Consider the following 13,227-nt stretch of genomic DNA (forward strand, 5'->3'; position numbering starts at 1 on the left):
GAACTACAGCAGACATAATGTGTCACTATATATTAACATGGTGTCAGAATCAGATAGCTTGAATTGGCAGAAGTGCTGAGGATTGTTGTAAGATGCGTGCCCATTTTTCTCACTTTTTCTCACTTAAGGAAAACACTCCTATGGGCAGAATTGTCATATCACTAAGATGTGTAGATACTCTACTCACGAGTGAGGGTGATTGACTCAAAGTTTTTTTGATACACCTGTTTTTAAGGAGTTCAGTATGATCTTCCTTTATCCTAATCCTCATTTACTTGTTGTCTAAAGCAAAATGGGGTACAGAGACTACATAATACTTCTTTGTCTAATATAATCACCAGACAGTTGAAAAAGTTTTTAAAAATGGCTTTTTGAATTAATTAAATGCTATTAAAATGATCAGAGAATAAAGAGATATTTATATTAATGAAAATTTATTAAACAACTCAACATTTAAACAGTAGGGACACTAATGGGACCACAGATAGAGTAGGAATTTCACCTGAGGGGAAAAAATAACAGAAATAGGTTTTAATAATTCTGGGTTTTGGAAACAGCTGACCATGTCTTGTTGATAGAAATACAACAACAGCTGCATTTTACAAGTTGTTGGTGTTCTTCCGAGGTTTGATGTTTCAAAGGTAAAAAATGAAATGTTGACTCTAACCTTGTAAGTAGACAACTTTTCCATTAGTAAATAAAAAATGAAAATGTCGGAGACTTGTATCATAACACAGCTTGATCATGCCAATAAAAATTTAAAGGAGTCACCCATTTTCTGAGATGGTTATATACACTTGAAAAATAAATACATACATGTACACACAGAGAGATATAGGGGCCATGATAAATTCACTTATTTTCTACTCTTCCAGATTTTTTGAACAGTGACTTCATCAAAACGATCCCCAACCATTGGCTATGTTTGTTAAGAATACTGGGAATTAAAGTTGAACTATTTCTGGGAGACCACAGGTTATCACCCTTGACTTACTTAGAAGCCATTTCCACACTAGTGATTTATAGTGCTTTCTGGTTATCCAATCATCTTTGTACCACAATAACTGTAATGCAGGCTTTATAACACTTCAACCATAACTGTATGATTCTGTGGAGATTTTACAAATAATTAGTGCAGAAATTACTAATCATTCTCTTTCTACATTCAATCTGTCATAAGGTAAGTGTGAGACAAGAGACTGGCGAGAAGAAAAAAATTGGCAGGTTCCAGATGCAGTTTATAGATTCAAAAATAGTAAATTCTACTCTAAACTCTGAACATATGTGCTGAGCATTACATATAACTTATATTGGTTATATCTTGTAACAATCCAACCATACTGTTTTGCATAAAAATTTCAGATGCTAATTTATAACTTGGTACACACATTACTGTAATTTAACAGAAATACAAGCCAACTTAGGAAAAATATAACCATGAAGTTTGTGCATCTGCTTAGATTGCTATTCATGTTCTAAATATTTATGTATTCATTAGATTTATATCTTACTTTTTCTGCAGTAGCAAAAGGCAATACATATAGTACTTCCTCACTCTTTTCCCTGACAAGGACCAACTCCTGTAAGGACTAAAAGATAGTGACTTGCCAAAATCAACCAGTGGAACTCTATGGATTTTTGGACTTGAACAATCCTCTTGGCCACAATCCTATACCTTAACCACTACATCACACAAGCTTCAAATGTGATTAGTCAGTTCAACTATCTACTGGCCCTTTAGATTGTTGAAGCCCAAATCTGCTTACAAGACAATTTTTCTCCCCCAAGAAAGAAGAGGTATCTGCTTTGCACAATAAAAAAATTGTTCCTATCTTGTAGAAATTCCTGTTTAATTACTTTAGTCTCAATTTCCTCTGCCCAAATACCATTCAGATATCTGTGTGTGTGTGTGTGTGTGTGTGTGTGTGTTAGAGAGAGAGAGAGAGAGAGAGAGAGAGAGAGAGAGAGAGAGAGAGAGAGAGAGAGAGAAAGAAACTCTTAACCTGACACAACGTATTGAACATTGCAATCACGTGATTTCACCAAAGTATAATATAATGCAGAGAATCTAATAATATAGTGTGATAAATTATCTCTAATTAATTCACTATGCCAGTAATAATGAAGCCAAAGCCAATAAAGATAAATTTTATGTATTTTGGTTACATGGTGCAAAATCATAAGTATGTTTGGAAAAGTTGCTCATGAAAAATCAAAAATCAATTGAAAGAGAACAGGAGAAGACAAAAAGTCACCGTCACTGATATCACAAACACATGCTTATGAAGAACCCAAATTACTAATTACTAAATTGGCAATCCTTAACCATTACACCACACAGTGATGGAACTATTTTGCATCAGATAAAAAGGTCAGCAATGACTGAACAACTTAATATCTTTTTATCAAAATGCTGCAGCAACCTGTCATTTTTAAAGCTTCTGCACTTGGTAAATACTAATACTTCTTGCTGACTTCTTTTCGTGCCCTTTCCTATGTGGAGAATACCCACAACACAAACACACCCCTCTGTGTTGATTAGTTAATTCCCACTACACTGGTATGCTCAGAAATCTGAAAAGCTGAATAGCAGAATAAGGGACAGATTTTTAAGAGTCATTTAAAAATAATAATTAAAAATACCATAAAATACCATTAAAAAAGGAATCCTCTGCCATGCCTAATTTCATTGTTTCATTTTCCTTTGAACAGACAAACAAGGAAGATGGGACATGCAAGAAACTATAAAATAAAACACTATCAGAATAATCTTTCCAGTCTCCGCTAACTTAACTGAGTTGTAGATTGTATTCCTTTCATCTTGTGGGTCTGAGCATCCTAGTCTCCTATCTTATTTAGAACAGCTATCAGGGAATTTTAATTTGCCTTTTTATCAAGACTTAGCCAGGAAGTTGTTGCATCATTCCTAGGACCATCACTTGAACAGGGAAAGTAGAGGCAATGAAACGAAAGAGAGGAACCTGGTTCATTCATTCCTCTAATATAAGTTTCTTTGAACTCAAGGCAGTATGAGAATTCATTATGTCCTTCATCTGCCTATCCTTTAAAAAAAAGCATGAGGAAACTGTCCTATGTTATAACTTTTTTTAGTCACATGTACATTAGGATTTAAATTAAAATAGCATGATTTAAAATACAGCACTCAATTTTAATTACAAGCCAGACCATTTGTTCCACAACCTTGTGCATGGTGGCCTGTACATTGCTGCATGCAACATTGCTTTCCCTCAGGGATTAGTGATACATTGCTTTCCCTCAAATGATTATTTGAGTACTGACTATATCCAGAAAATAACATTTTCCCCCAGTTCCGATAAGGGAAGAACATTGTTCTGAAAATAATGCCAGGCAAGCACTGGTGGCTTATAACAAGGTCTCATGTTCCATTAAACTTTCTTTTAGCACAATACCATTGCCCACCTAAAATATCACTTTCGCTCTGCTTAACAGTAATACTAGATATCTCATATACAGAACATGATTCTAAGCAAACTTGAGCCTCTCTTTTGAGAAATTCGAATTCCATCTGTCAAAGCTCACGTTGGCTGCAGATGCCTTTATTACATCCTGAGCTAAGGTTAACAAACATAAGGAAATATCCTTCTCTCTCCTCCAATGGATACATCCATTGCAGACAGCATCTGTTTCTCAAGTAAGGACATCAGGGAGTTGGTCTATAAAAGAGAGCATTGTTGCTGGAGCACCGCTATGATAAAACAGCAAAATCCAGTTCAGCTGCCAATGTATCTTGCGCTTACACCATTCAGCCTAATTGCTGCTTACAATATATAAGATCATGCTGTGCTGGGAGATATAGGCAATAACTGAACACAATGGTATGATTTAAAGACAGGTTAGCTTTTCAATTTACTTGTACGAGCATTTGGCTTTCCCATCCTGACACAAATGAACTCTGTTCATATTGTATAATGTCAAACTTAGTTATCACTTTCCTGGGGATTATTAATCCCAATAATGACACAATAAACTTCAGTCGAAGCTTTCCACCTAAGATGGATAGTGCCTTAGGTGTTCTGAAATACCCTGCTTTGCCCTTTGTTCTTAGTGGCCAGATCACACCCAATTTTACTGTACTCTGTATCTGCCAACATTAACAGCTGTCTCCCTTTGGCTCCGCATGCCACCTCTTGGCACACTTTTTAAGTGGATTTTTGGAATTTAAAAATGGCTGTGTTTTGGAAGCAATGTTTTTTATGCAAAGGTAATCAAATGCCAAGTAGAGTTTGAAAGTGGAAAAATGAATTTTCCTGATAGGAAGAAATGGAATGTCTGCAAGATAATGCTGCGTTCTGCAGATGAGAGCAGAATGCCAATGCTGCCAAACTACCCTGGCAAAAGCTTGAATCTTTCACTTCTTGACTGCACCAGGAACTCTCAAGAGGACAATGTGGGTTAGCCCCATGTCAGTAGTTCGAATAGGCTAAGGTTGCCAGTTTTTGAAAAAGGATTTTACTTTAGCTGTATATTTTATCAGCCAAGAAGGGCAAGATCAAAGAATATACAATAATTTCTGGTTACACTGCATTTTTAAAGCACTCTAATAGTCTATAGTTTCATTTTCTATCCTATATTCAAACATATATATTTACATATATGCAAATATCTGCATAATTTAAAATGGGCAGCGGAGAGGGGGTTGCCTTCCAAGAACCAGGAGATGAAAAAAAATCCACTATATTTTTTTCTTCATAGTCATGAATCTTTACAGACTTGTATTATGGAACACACGTGCCTCTCAGATGTGTTTTCCTACTGTAGTTTTGATTTTAATTTCATGCTTGCTAGTCTTTTTCTTCAAGTTAGCTTTATTGTTAACACAGGATGAATTTCATTGCAGATAAAGAGAGAAATGGAAATTTACAACAAACAAATAAAGAAAACTCCCAATTTCAAAAGTTTAAGATCTTCAATAAGCCCATAATGTTCCATACATCAGTGATTGCCAAGATAGGAAACGTATTTAAAGCCCATTAGAGAAAATAAAATAGAACTGACATGCACATCTATCTCTCTTTGTAATTTTTGTTACTTGCTGATGAGCCAACACCCCAAAGTATCTGATCCCCAAAAAAGAAGTAGAGAGGAAATATAAAATTAAGTTTAAATTAAGATTGAATATAGTTATTATAATTATTGTCCACATATTACTTCCCTTTCTCTCTCACTGGAGCAGTGTTTAATGCCAGCTAAGGAATTTTGGGAGTTGAATTCCACACATCTTAAAATTGCCAAGTTTGAAAAACACTACATTAAATATTATCAATTGGTGATAATTTTGGAAGAGTCTCTAGGGTGCCCATTTCAAGGTTTTGGAGAATGACATGTAACCCTGGGCCCTGAGGTTCAGAAAATTTTCAAAGAAACCTCCAAAGTCCGCAGCACATTGATAATTGGTCTGTGCAAGTGGTTGGGTGAGCATGGGAAAATCCATTTGTACAAATGGCAGGTGTGCATGTGAAACCCCGTCCCCCCTGCTGCTACCACAGAGTGGAAAAGTTGACAACTGCTGACCTAGTCCAATCCCTGAGCAGAACAGACTTCATTAGAGTTATCTCTGACAGATGACATCCATCATTTGGATGTAGCAGGCTGTTTAACTAGTTGACACTTCATATAATCGTGAAGTTCCCTCTGATTTCTAAATACAAATTATTTACTTGAGTTTAGTTCTGGCCCTGCCTCTGGAAAATAGAAAATAAGCTCACCTCCTTTTCAGTTTATTCCTTTCAAATATTTCACTTACAGAGCTTAGTTTTCAAACACTTCATCATCTTGGTAGCCATCTGAATTTCTTCCAATTTTTCGCTGTCACTTTTGAATTGTGGTGCCCAGAACTGGATATAGTAACTGGCTCTCTTTTAACTTCTGGTTGGCAAGGACATCAGGATCTTTTTCACATGCACTTCTGCCAGTTCTTCCCTATCCTGTACTTCCCCTCTTTTAAATTCCTTTGTATTGATTTCAGTTACTTCTCAGGCATTCTACATCATGGTGAATCGTATAGTCTGTCCTTTAAAATATTAGCCCCCAATGGTGTGCCATCTGCAACTTAATCCTTTTCTCAACATACTCATCCAGGTCTTTGTTAATAGTTGAAAGGCACAGGGGTCAGAAGAGAACTCTGTGGAAGTGGGCTCAGGACTTCAAGCTGAGTTACAGCCTTTCATGAGGACTTTATTGGTTTATTCAACCAATTGAATGCCCATCCTATAGTTCTATCATTTTTCCACTGTATCATTTTATCATGAGATACTTATTGAAGGATTTGTTGACGTCCTGGTACACAATGTCTATGCCATTCCCTGATCTACTAAGCTACTAGGGAGGAAGTTTTGAAGTATTTCTAGCAGGACTACCAGATTATATAACAGTTTTGTTCCCTTTGCCATCCGTCTAGTAAACTCATGACATTCATTTTTCTCATGATGTACATCTATACATCTGCACTACACTGTATTGTTTCTCCATGTCATATAATATATGTGGGTATATGCATAATTTTGTATTTATTTATTTATTTATTTTGCCATGTTTATGTAGTGTATATTGGAGGTGGAGACCCTTTGAGAGCTGTATGCAATGAAATTTCATTTTAACATATGCCGATTAGCATACATTCAAAGTGACAATAAAGTTACTCTAAGAAGTAGCTCTCTTTGAAAAAGTTAGTCTGGCATGATTTGTTTGTTAATTGTTGCATGCCTAGTAAGTGATCAGAAACATACTGTTCCATCAACTATTTGTCCAATATAAATACTAAGATTCATAACCATGTGTCAAGATTATTCTGTCCTTCCCTTTTTCTAAAACTATAAATATAAATTAAGACAATATAAATGTTAATTGTTGATTGTTTTTAATATTTTTGATTGTGTGCCACCCAGAATCACATTTTGTGATATGAGTGGCTGAATGAATGAATGAATGAATGAATGAATGAATGAATGAATGAATGAATGAATGAATGAATGAAACAGATCTGGAATTTTCCCAGTTCCATTCTTTAAGATTGGCCAGAATTTGCACTCTATTTTTCTTGGATCTTGCCAGTCCTTTGAGAGTTCCCCAAAATATCAGGAGTGCTTCTGCAATCACCCCATCAATTCCTTCAAGTACCCCAGGATTAGTCCATGTCAGCCTGAATATTTGAATTCATTTAAATTAGGTAAATTCTTTCTTATCCTCTCTTTGACTATACTAAGCTATAATTCTTTCTTTCCCCCAGTGGCATAACAATGACCAATGACAATTCATTTCCTTTTTAACAGAAGACAGATGCAAAATAGGAATTAAGAAGTTCTGCTCTGTCACCATCACTCTTTATCAACGGTTGCTTTCTACTTGTAACAGACTTTCCTCTCTTTGACTTTCCTCTCATTTCTCAGATACACAAATAGCCCCTTTTATTGCTGTTGTTTGTTTCTGATGTATATTCCAAGAGGTGCTCAATGCTGAGATGGCCAACATATAAATTTAAATAAATTAATTTAAAAAGTGTCCCTTGTTTTGAGCTTTAGTCTTTCTGACACAAACAAGAGTACCCTGTATTCTATCTTTCTTTCCATTCCTACACATGCACCTCTTAGCATTTTAGAGAGCTCTCTGTGTCTATCCTGGACTTGGTACATTTTCTCCTTTTCTCTTCTTTTAGGAATTGTTTCTCATCCTTCCTGGATTTCTTCCTTCATCAGGATTTTAAGTCATTGGATCCAACCTATCTTTTCCAAGAGTTCCTCAAAGTATATACTATTCTGAAATCCAGCCTCTGAGTTCCAATTCTTCTTCACCTAGATAACATAAATTCAAAGATAACACAATTCATTTTCCCCAATATATTAGTCTTCTTCTGTTCTTCAACAATTTCCTCCCTAAAGTTGAAGACTAAGGCCAGGATAACTGATCCCCTTGTTCTTTCTTCTACCTTCTGACAAATGAAGTTGTCAGCAATAGAAGACAATAATTTGTTGGACCTTTGACTCTTGGCAGATTTATAATCCCAATGGTTGTCATGATAATTGAAATATCCCATTATTACTGCAGCAGGAATCTTTGAAAGACTGGTCACTGATGCTGAAAGACCTCATACATGCCTACTGCCTAACCTCACAGTCTAATATCTCTCACAACAATAACACTATTACTACTCTTTAAAAATTCTTACCCCAACCATTGCTACAGAATTTCTGTGTTCCAATTTCATCATTTCTCTGTAATATATGTATAGGTATGAATTTGTTTATATGCAGTACATTTTACTTTTTTTCTAGCTTTCTAATACTATTGCATATATATACATCAATTATGACTGCCAACTCATCTGGTAGTAGCCCTCCAGGTTCAGTGATACTTATCACGTGTCGTCCTGAATCTTCTTGGTTTATTTCCCATGTTTTATACATATTAGACTTCCAAGGTTCTGAATAACTGTGATTGACACTACTATTGTGGTTTCCTGTAAAATTCTGAGATCCTCCTCCAGCCTCCTCCTTACCCATTTGCATCCTGCTTTCCTGATCTCAGTTCTTAGTTCTAGACAGTCAGTCCTAGACAGTTGCCACCTTACCCCCTTTGTTCTAGTTTAAAACTCTCCTAATAAGTTATGTGTTAAAAACCTCCTTCTCAGCCTTTGTAAGATGTAGCCCCATTTCTTCTCAGGAGTCCTTTGTGAGGATAACATAAGCCATTATTGTAGAAATTAAATCCTTCTTGATATCATCACATATGTACCAATTACTGATTTCCAGGATCCTGTATTTTCTTCCTGCACAGTATGCCACATGTGAAAGGCTTAAAAAAGAAAAACACCAAAATCTTACTTGTGCTCCCAGTTCCCAAATCTTCTTGTCCAGGCTTCACAACCTCTGAAGATTCTTTCAGCATCACTTCTAGTAGTTTTATTTACCCCTACCTAACCAAGTGAAAACAACCCTCTCTGTTTTATTTTTCAATTGTGACATTTGTATTTGTGGTATCTGTGATTTGGGCCCTCATCAGGCCTTGTATTTGCAGGTTACAATGTCCATATTGTTTGGAATTCCCCTACTAATTTTCCCAAGGAAAACTGCATGCAAAATTTCTCTATTTGTTCTGATTTATTTACCACCACCACCCCATTTTCTTCTTCCCAGGAATTGCAACTTTTATTTAGCCCAGTTCCTTTTCATGAACAATATTATACTGTATTCCAAATGATGGAAGATTAAGTAAGGGAGAGGTCTCATCCAAAAAATATAAGGTCTCTTATGTTGCGTGCTTTTTCCTGCTGTTTTGACTTGCTCATTTTGGGAATGCACTGTAGGGAAAGGTTTTGAAGTTTCTGAATTCACAAGCCTTGGGTAGTCAAAGATGAAATTCTCTGTTTTGTCCATATTATGGGTGCTCCTAAGGAAGAGGAGACAGGAATAATATAACCCACTCATACGTATATAAAAAGTATTCCTGGGGCTTTAATTCTTTTTCCCCCTAGTACAACAGCTATAAAAATGATTCTGTGATGTGAATCCATTACTTTCCTGGGTTGAGTTGAAGCACTTGTGCAAGTAAGGCAAATTGGTTTCCAGTATTTCCAAAATAAACCTCAGGAGATGATGGCTAGCTACACAGGCCAGCTAAGCTGTGCTTTAAAGTTATGGCATTCAAGTCCAAACCTCACATCAATAAATGAGTGTCTAAGGAAGAAAGAAAAAAAAACTTAATCGGAATGCCACATAAAGAACCTTAATTCTCTGCCTTACAGATTCTGGCTTGGTCTGTCCTCTGAAGATTTATTAAACCTTGAATGTCCACATGTACCATAGATTAAAATGTAGAATGGGGGAGGCAATGAGCTGAGTGTTTGGTGAATTGTTGGAGGTGAAAAAAATGCTGAAAACCGACAGGAAGGCACATTTGGGCTTATTTTTCTCTGTTTGCAATATGGAAACTCTTTTAACTATGGCTTGGCTCTCTCATTGATGGCAGAACTAAAGCCTTTTGTGGACAACTTTGCAAGCAACAGGTTTCTGCCATCTCCTCAGCAGCCCACTTTTCTTTGCCAAGAAGAAAGGGAGAAATTGGAAGCCGTCTAGTACGGTTGGGCTGTTCGGTACAACAGCAGGCAGTCAGATCTCTGTTCTGCCATAAAGCTCAGTGTGTAGCTTGAGGGAACTCACTCTGAGTTACTTCATTGAATTGTTCTGAGCAGTAAATCATAACTTATTTAATCCACTGTATTTCAGTTTATCAGAAGTATTAACAAACAACAGTTTTGTTTATAATCACATTTAGGCATCTTTTTTTCAGATAAGCTGTTTTTTAAAAAAAATTCTATAAAGGGTTTTACCAAATCTTGGCAATTTTCATGTGTATGGACTTCAGTTCCCAGAATTCCACATCCAGCATGGACATTGATAAGGATGTTGGTAATTGGTTCATATCAGAGGTGGTATTCAGCAGGTTCTGACCACTTCTGGAGAACTGGTAGCAAAAATTTTGAGGAGTTCGGCGAACCGGTAAATACCACCTCTGACTGGCCCCACCCCCATCTATTCTCTGCCTCCCGAGTCCCAGCTGATCGGGAGGAAATGGGGATTTTGCACTAACTTTCCCCTGGAATGGGGAGGGAATGAAGATTTTACAGTGTCCTTCCGCTGCCACACCCGCCAAGCCACACCCACAGAACCGGTAGTAAAAAAAAATGAATCCCACCACTAGTTTACATACCTGGAAGTTGCTAAAATTGGGAAATAGTGTTCTACACCATGATTAGGACAATCCTATACACCATTTTGCTAGGGCTCAATCAGTGTCTATGTGTAAAATTATGAATATAATATTCATTGATTTCTTTCTTTCCCTCCATTCAATTTCAATTCATGTACAAGGTTTATTTTTGTTTGTATTTTTATTTTATTGTATGCTAAAACATTTAGCTGAAACCCACAAAGATGAATGTGCACAATTTACCAGCTATTTAACAGAGTTAAGAAAATTGGTTGTTCCTAGCCAATCGTAGTTGTTCTTTAAAAAAATTTAAATACAATTGGACCACGTTAACACATAGATGGGATATCACCAGGAACTATCAGGGCTATAGACTAGGCTGAGAAGCTGAAAACATCCAGAAGAAGGCAATGTCAAACTACTTCCATATTGTGGAACCCAACTACTAACTTCAAGTTATCTGAGGTTTCTCTCTCCTCCCATTTGCATATCATTTAATAACTTCATTTAATTAATTTAAAGGATTCAGATAAGTTTCATTTTGGATCTTAAATTATAACATTATTATATACTCAGTTTTTGTACTGATCTAACCTAGTACTTTGTGGTCCTCAATCTGAAAAAAGTTGTTTACTTTTTGATTTATTGAAGAAACACTATTAAGTTGTGTGTACAGCATTTTAAGCCATGGTTGAGAAACAATAATGGCTAGAATTTTATAGCATCAACAAAACATGTTTTTCTGGCTTAATGCGTTAAATGCTGATAATTTCTTTTTAGTGGCCATATAGACTTATGCATTCCAGATTTAGTTCTTGTACAGAAATTCTAGCAGGAGTAACTTGTCAAGCAAATTATATATATTGAAATTCCTCATCTGTACACCTAGCAAAAGGGTAAAAGTAATACTCTTTTTTTTCTGACCGATCATACACTAAAAACAAATAGGAGATTAGTTTGTGTCACAAATAATATTTTATTTTGAATTCAATTTGAGCCCAGGCTTAGCTTAATAATTCTTAAAGGTTTTAGGGATCAGTTCTAAATATGGGGGAAATATAGAAATTATTACTGATACTTGTTTAGACTCTCAAGGAATTACTGCCTATCTAATATTAAAATGTAGAATATTGCTATATCCAGTTCTAGATACCATGAAGTTCAAGAGCAAAATCAGGAAGCTGGAGAAGGTGCAGAAAAGTGTGTCTAAGAAGTAGGAGTGGGTTCCTTCCAGTTCTAACCTCTTCTATAGAAGAGGTTCCACAAATCTACAGTGCTGTTTAGAACCAGTTCCAGCTCCCTCCCCCTGCCAGTCCACACATCATCAAGATGAAGAGCGAGAGGAGTTGAACTCCACAAGTCTTAAAGCTGTCAAGTTTGAACACCCCTGGGTTTTTTTTTCTAAAAGGTAAGGGGTACAAGGGTCTTGTAACTTGACAGCTTTAAGACTTGAGTGCTTCGGAAGACGACTTCCGGCAGCCGAAGGCGACGAACGCGTGCGTCCGCTTTTCGCTTTTTCGGTGGGCTCCCCTGAAGTCTAGGGGGAGCACAGGGTGCCTTGGATGGGCGCCCTGCCGTAGGGGCGGCTTGCTGGGACGCCCTGGAATGGCAGCGGCCGTGGGGGGGTCTCCAGCTTTGCCCCAGGAGCCGGAAAGCGTAGGGGGTGCGCAGAATGCCACCGCGCGCTTTCGCCGAATTGAGCCTGGAAGGAAATGACCAATTTGAAAGATACAGCTGAAGTGCGGTGAGGTGAGAGGTCTCCCTAGGTCTTTTACTGTTTTATTCTATTGACCCTTCTGCAGTTTTTTTTTTGAGACTTTGTTTCAACCTTTGGAGGAGTTAAGATTGGAGGGGGGGGATTTCCACCCCCCTTGGAAAAGCGGCACTTGGAAAATCTCTCCCTTTTATGGGACAGAGAGAAAGTTTAAAATCTACTTTCACTTCCCTTAAATAATGGGACCTTTTTTCCTTTTTTGACTACAACTGCGAGAGAAAGGATGTTTGAACTGATTCTTCTCTAAACTATGTGTGGGAACTTTGATCTTGTTGTTTCCTGACCACCTGTACTGGCTGAGCCAAGATGGCCAACTTCCTCTTTCTTCTTTGTTTTTATGAATGAGACTCCTCCCTTGGAAAACTTTATGGCTTTGAACTAATTTCCACCCCAGAGATCTCCAGGAGCCTCTTCAAATACATTTTTTCCCTGGATTTGGAATATCTTGACCCACCTATCTGTTCTAGTTTTGTATCAGAGGATTTATTCTATTTTGGATTTGCTTGCCTGGTGATCTCTACCGGCTGTGCTCTCCCACAGAGACCATTTCTTTGTATAGATTAATAACTATCTCTGAGCTTCATGATGGGTCCAAAGAAGTTACAGCCTGGCAAGGCCTCATCAGCCCCGACATCTTCCACGTCAAGCCCAATTGCTCACCAATCACAGCTGGGGTCTTTTTTACAACCTAAAGCCCCTGAAGAGAGTGC

Source organism: Natrix helvetica (genome assembly GCF_964273705.1).
Source record: "Natrix helvetica genome assembly, chromosome: 4".
Lineage (NCBI taxonomy): Eukaryota > Metazoa > Chordata > Lepidosauria > Squamata > Natricidae > Natrix > Natrix helvetica.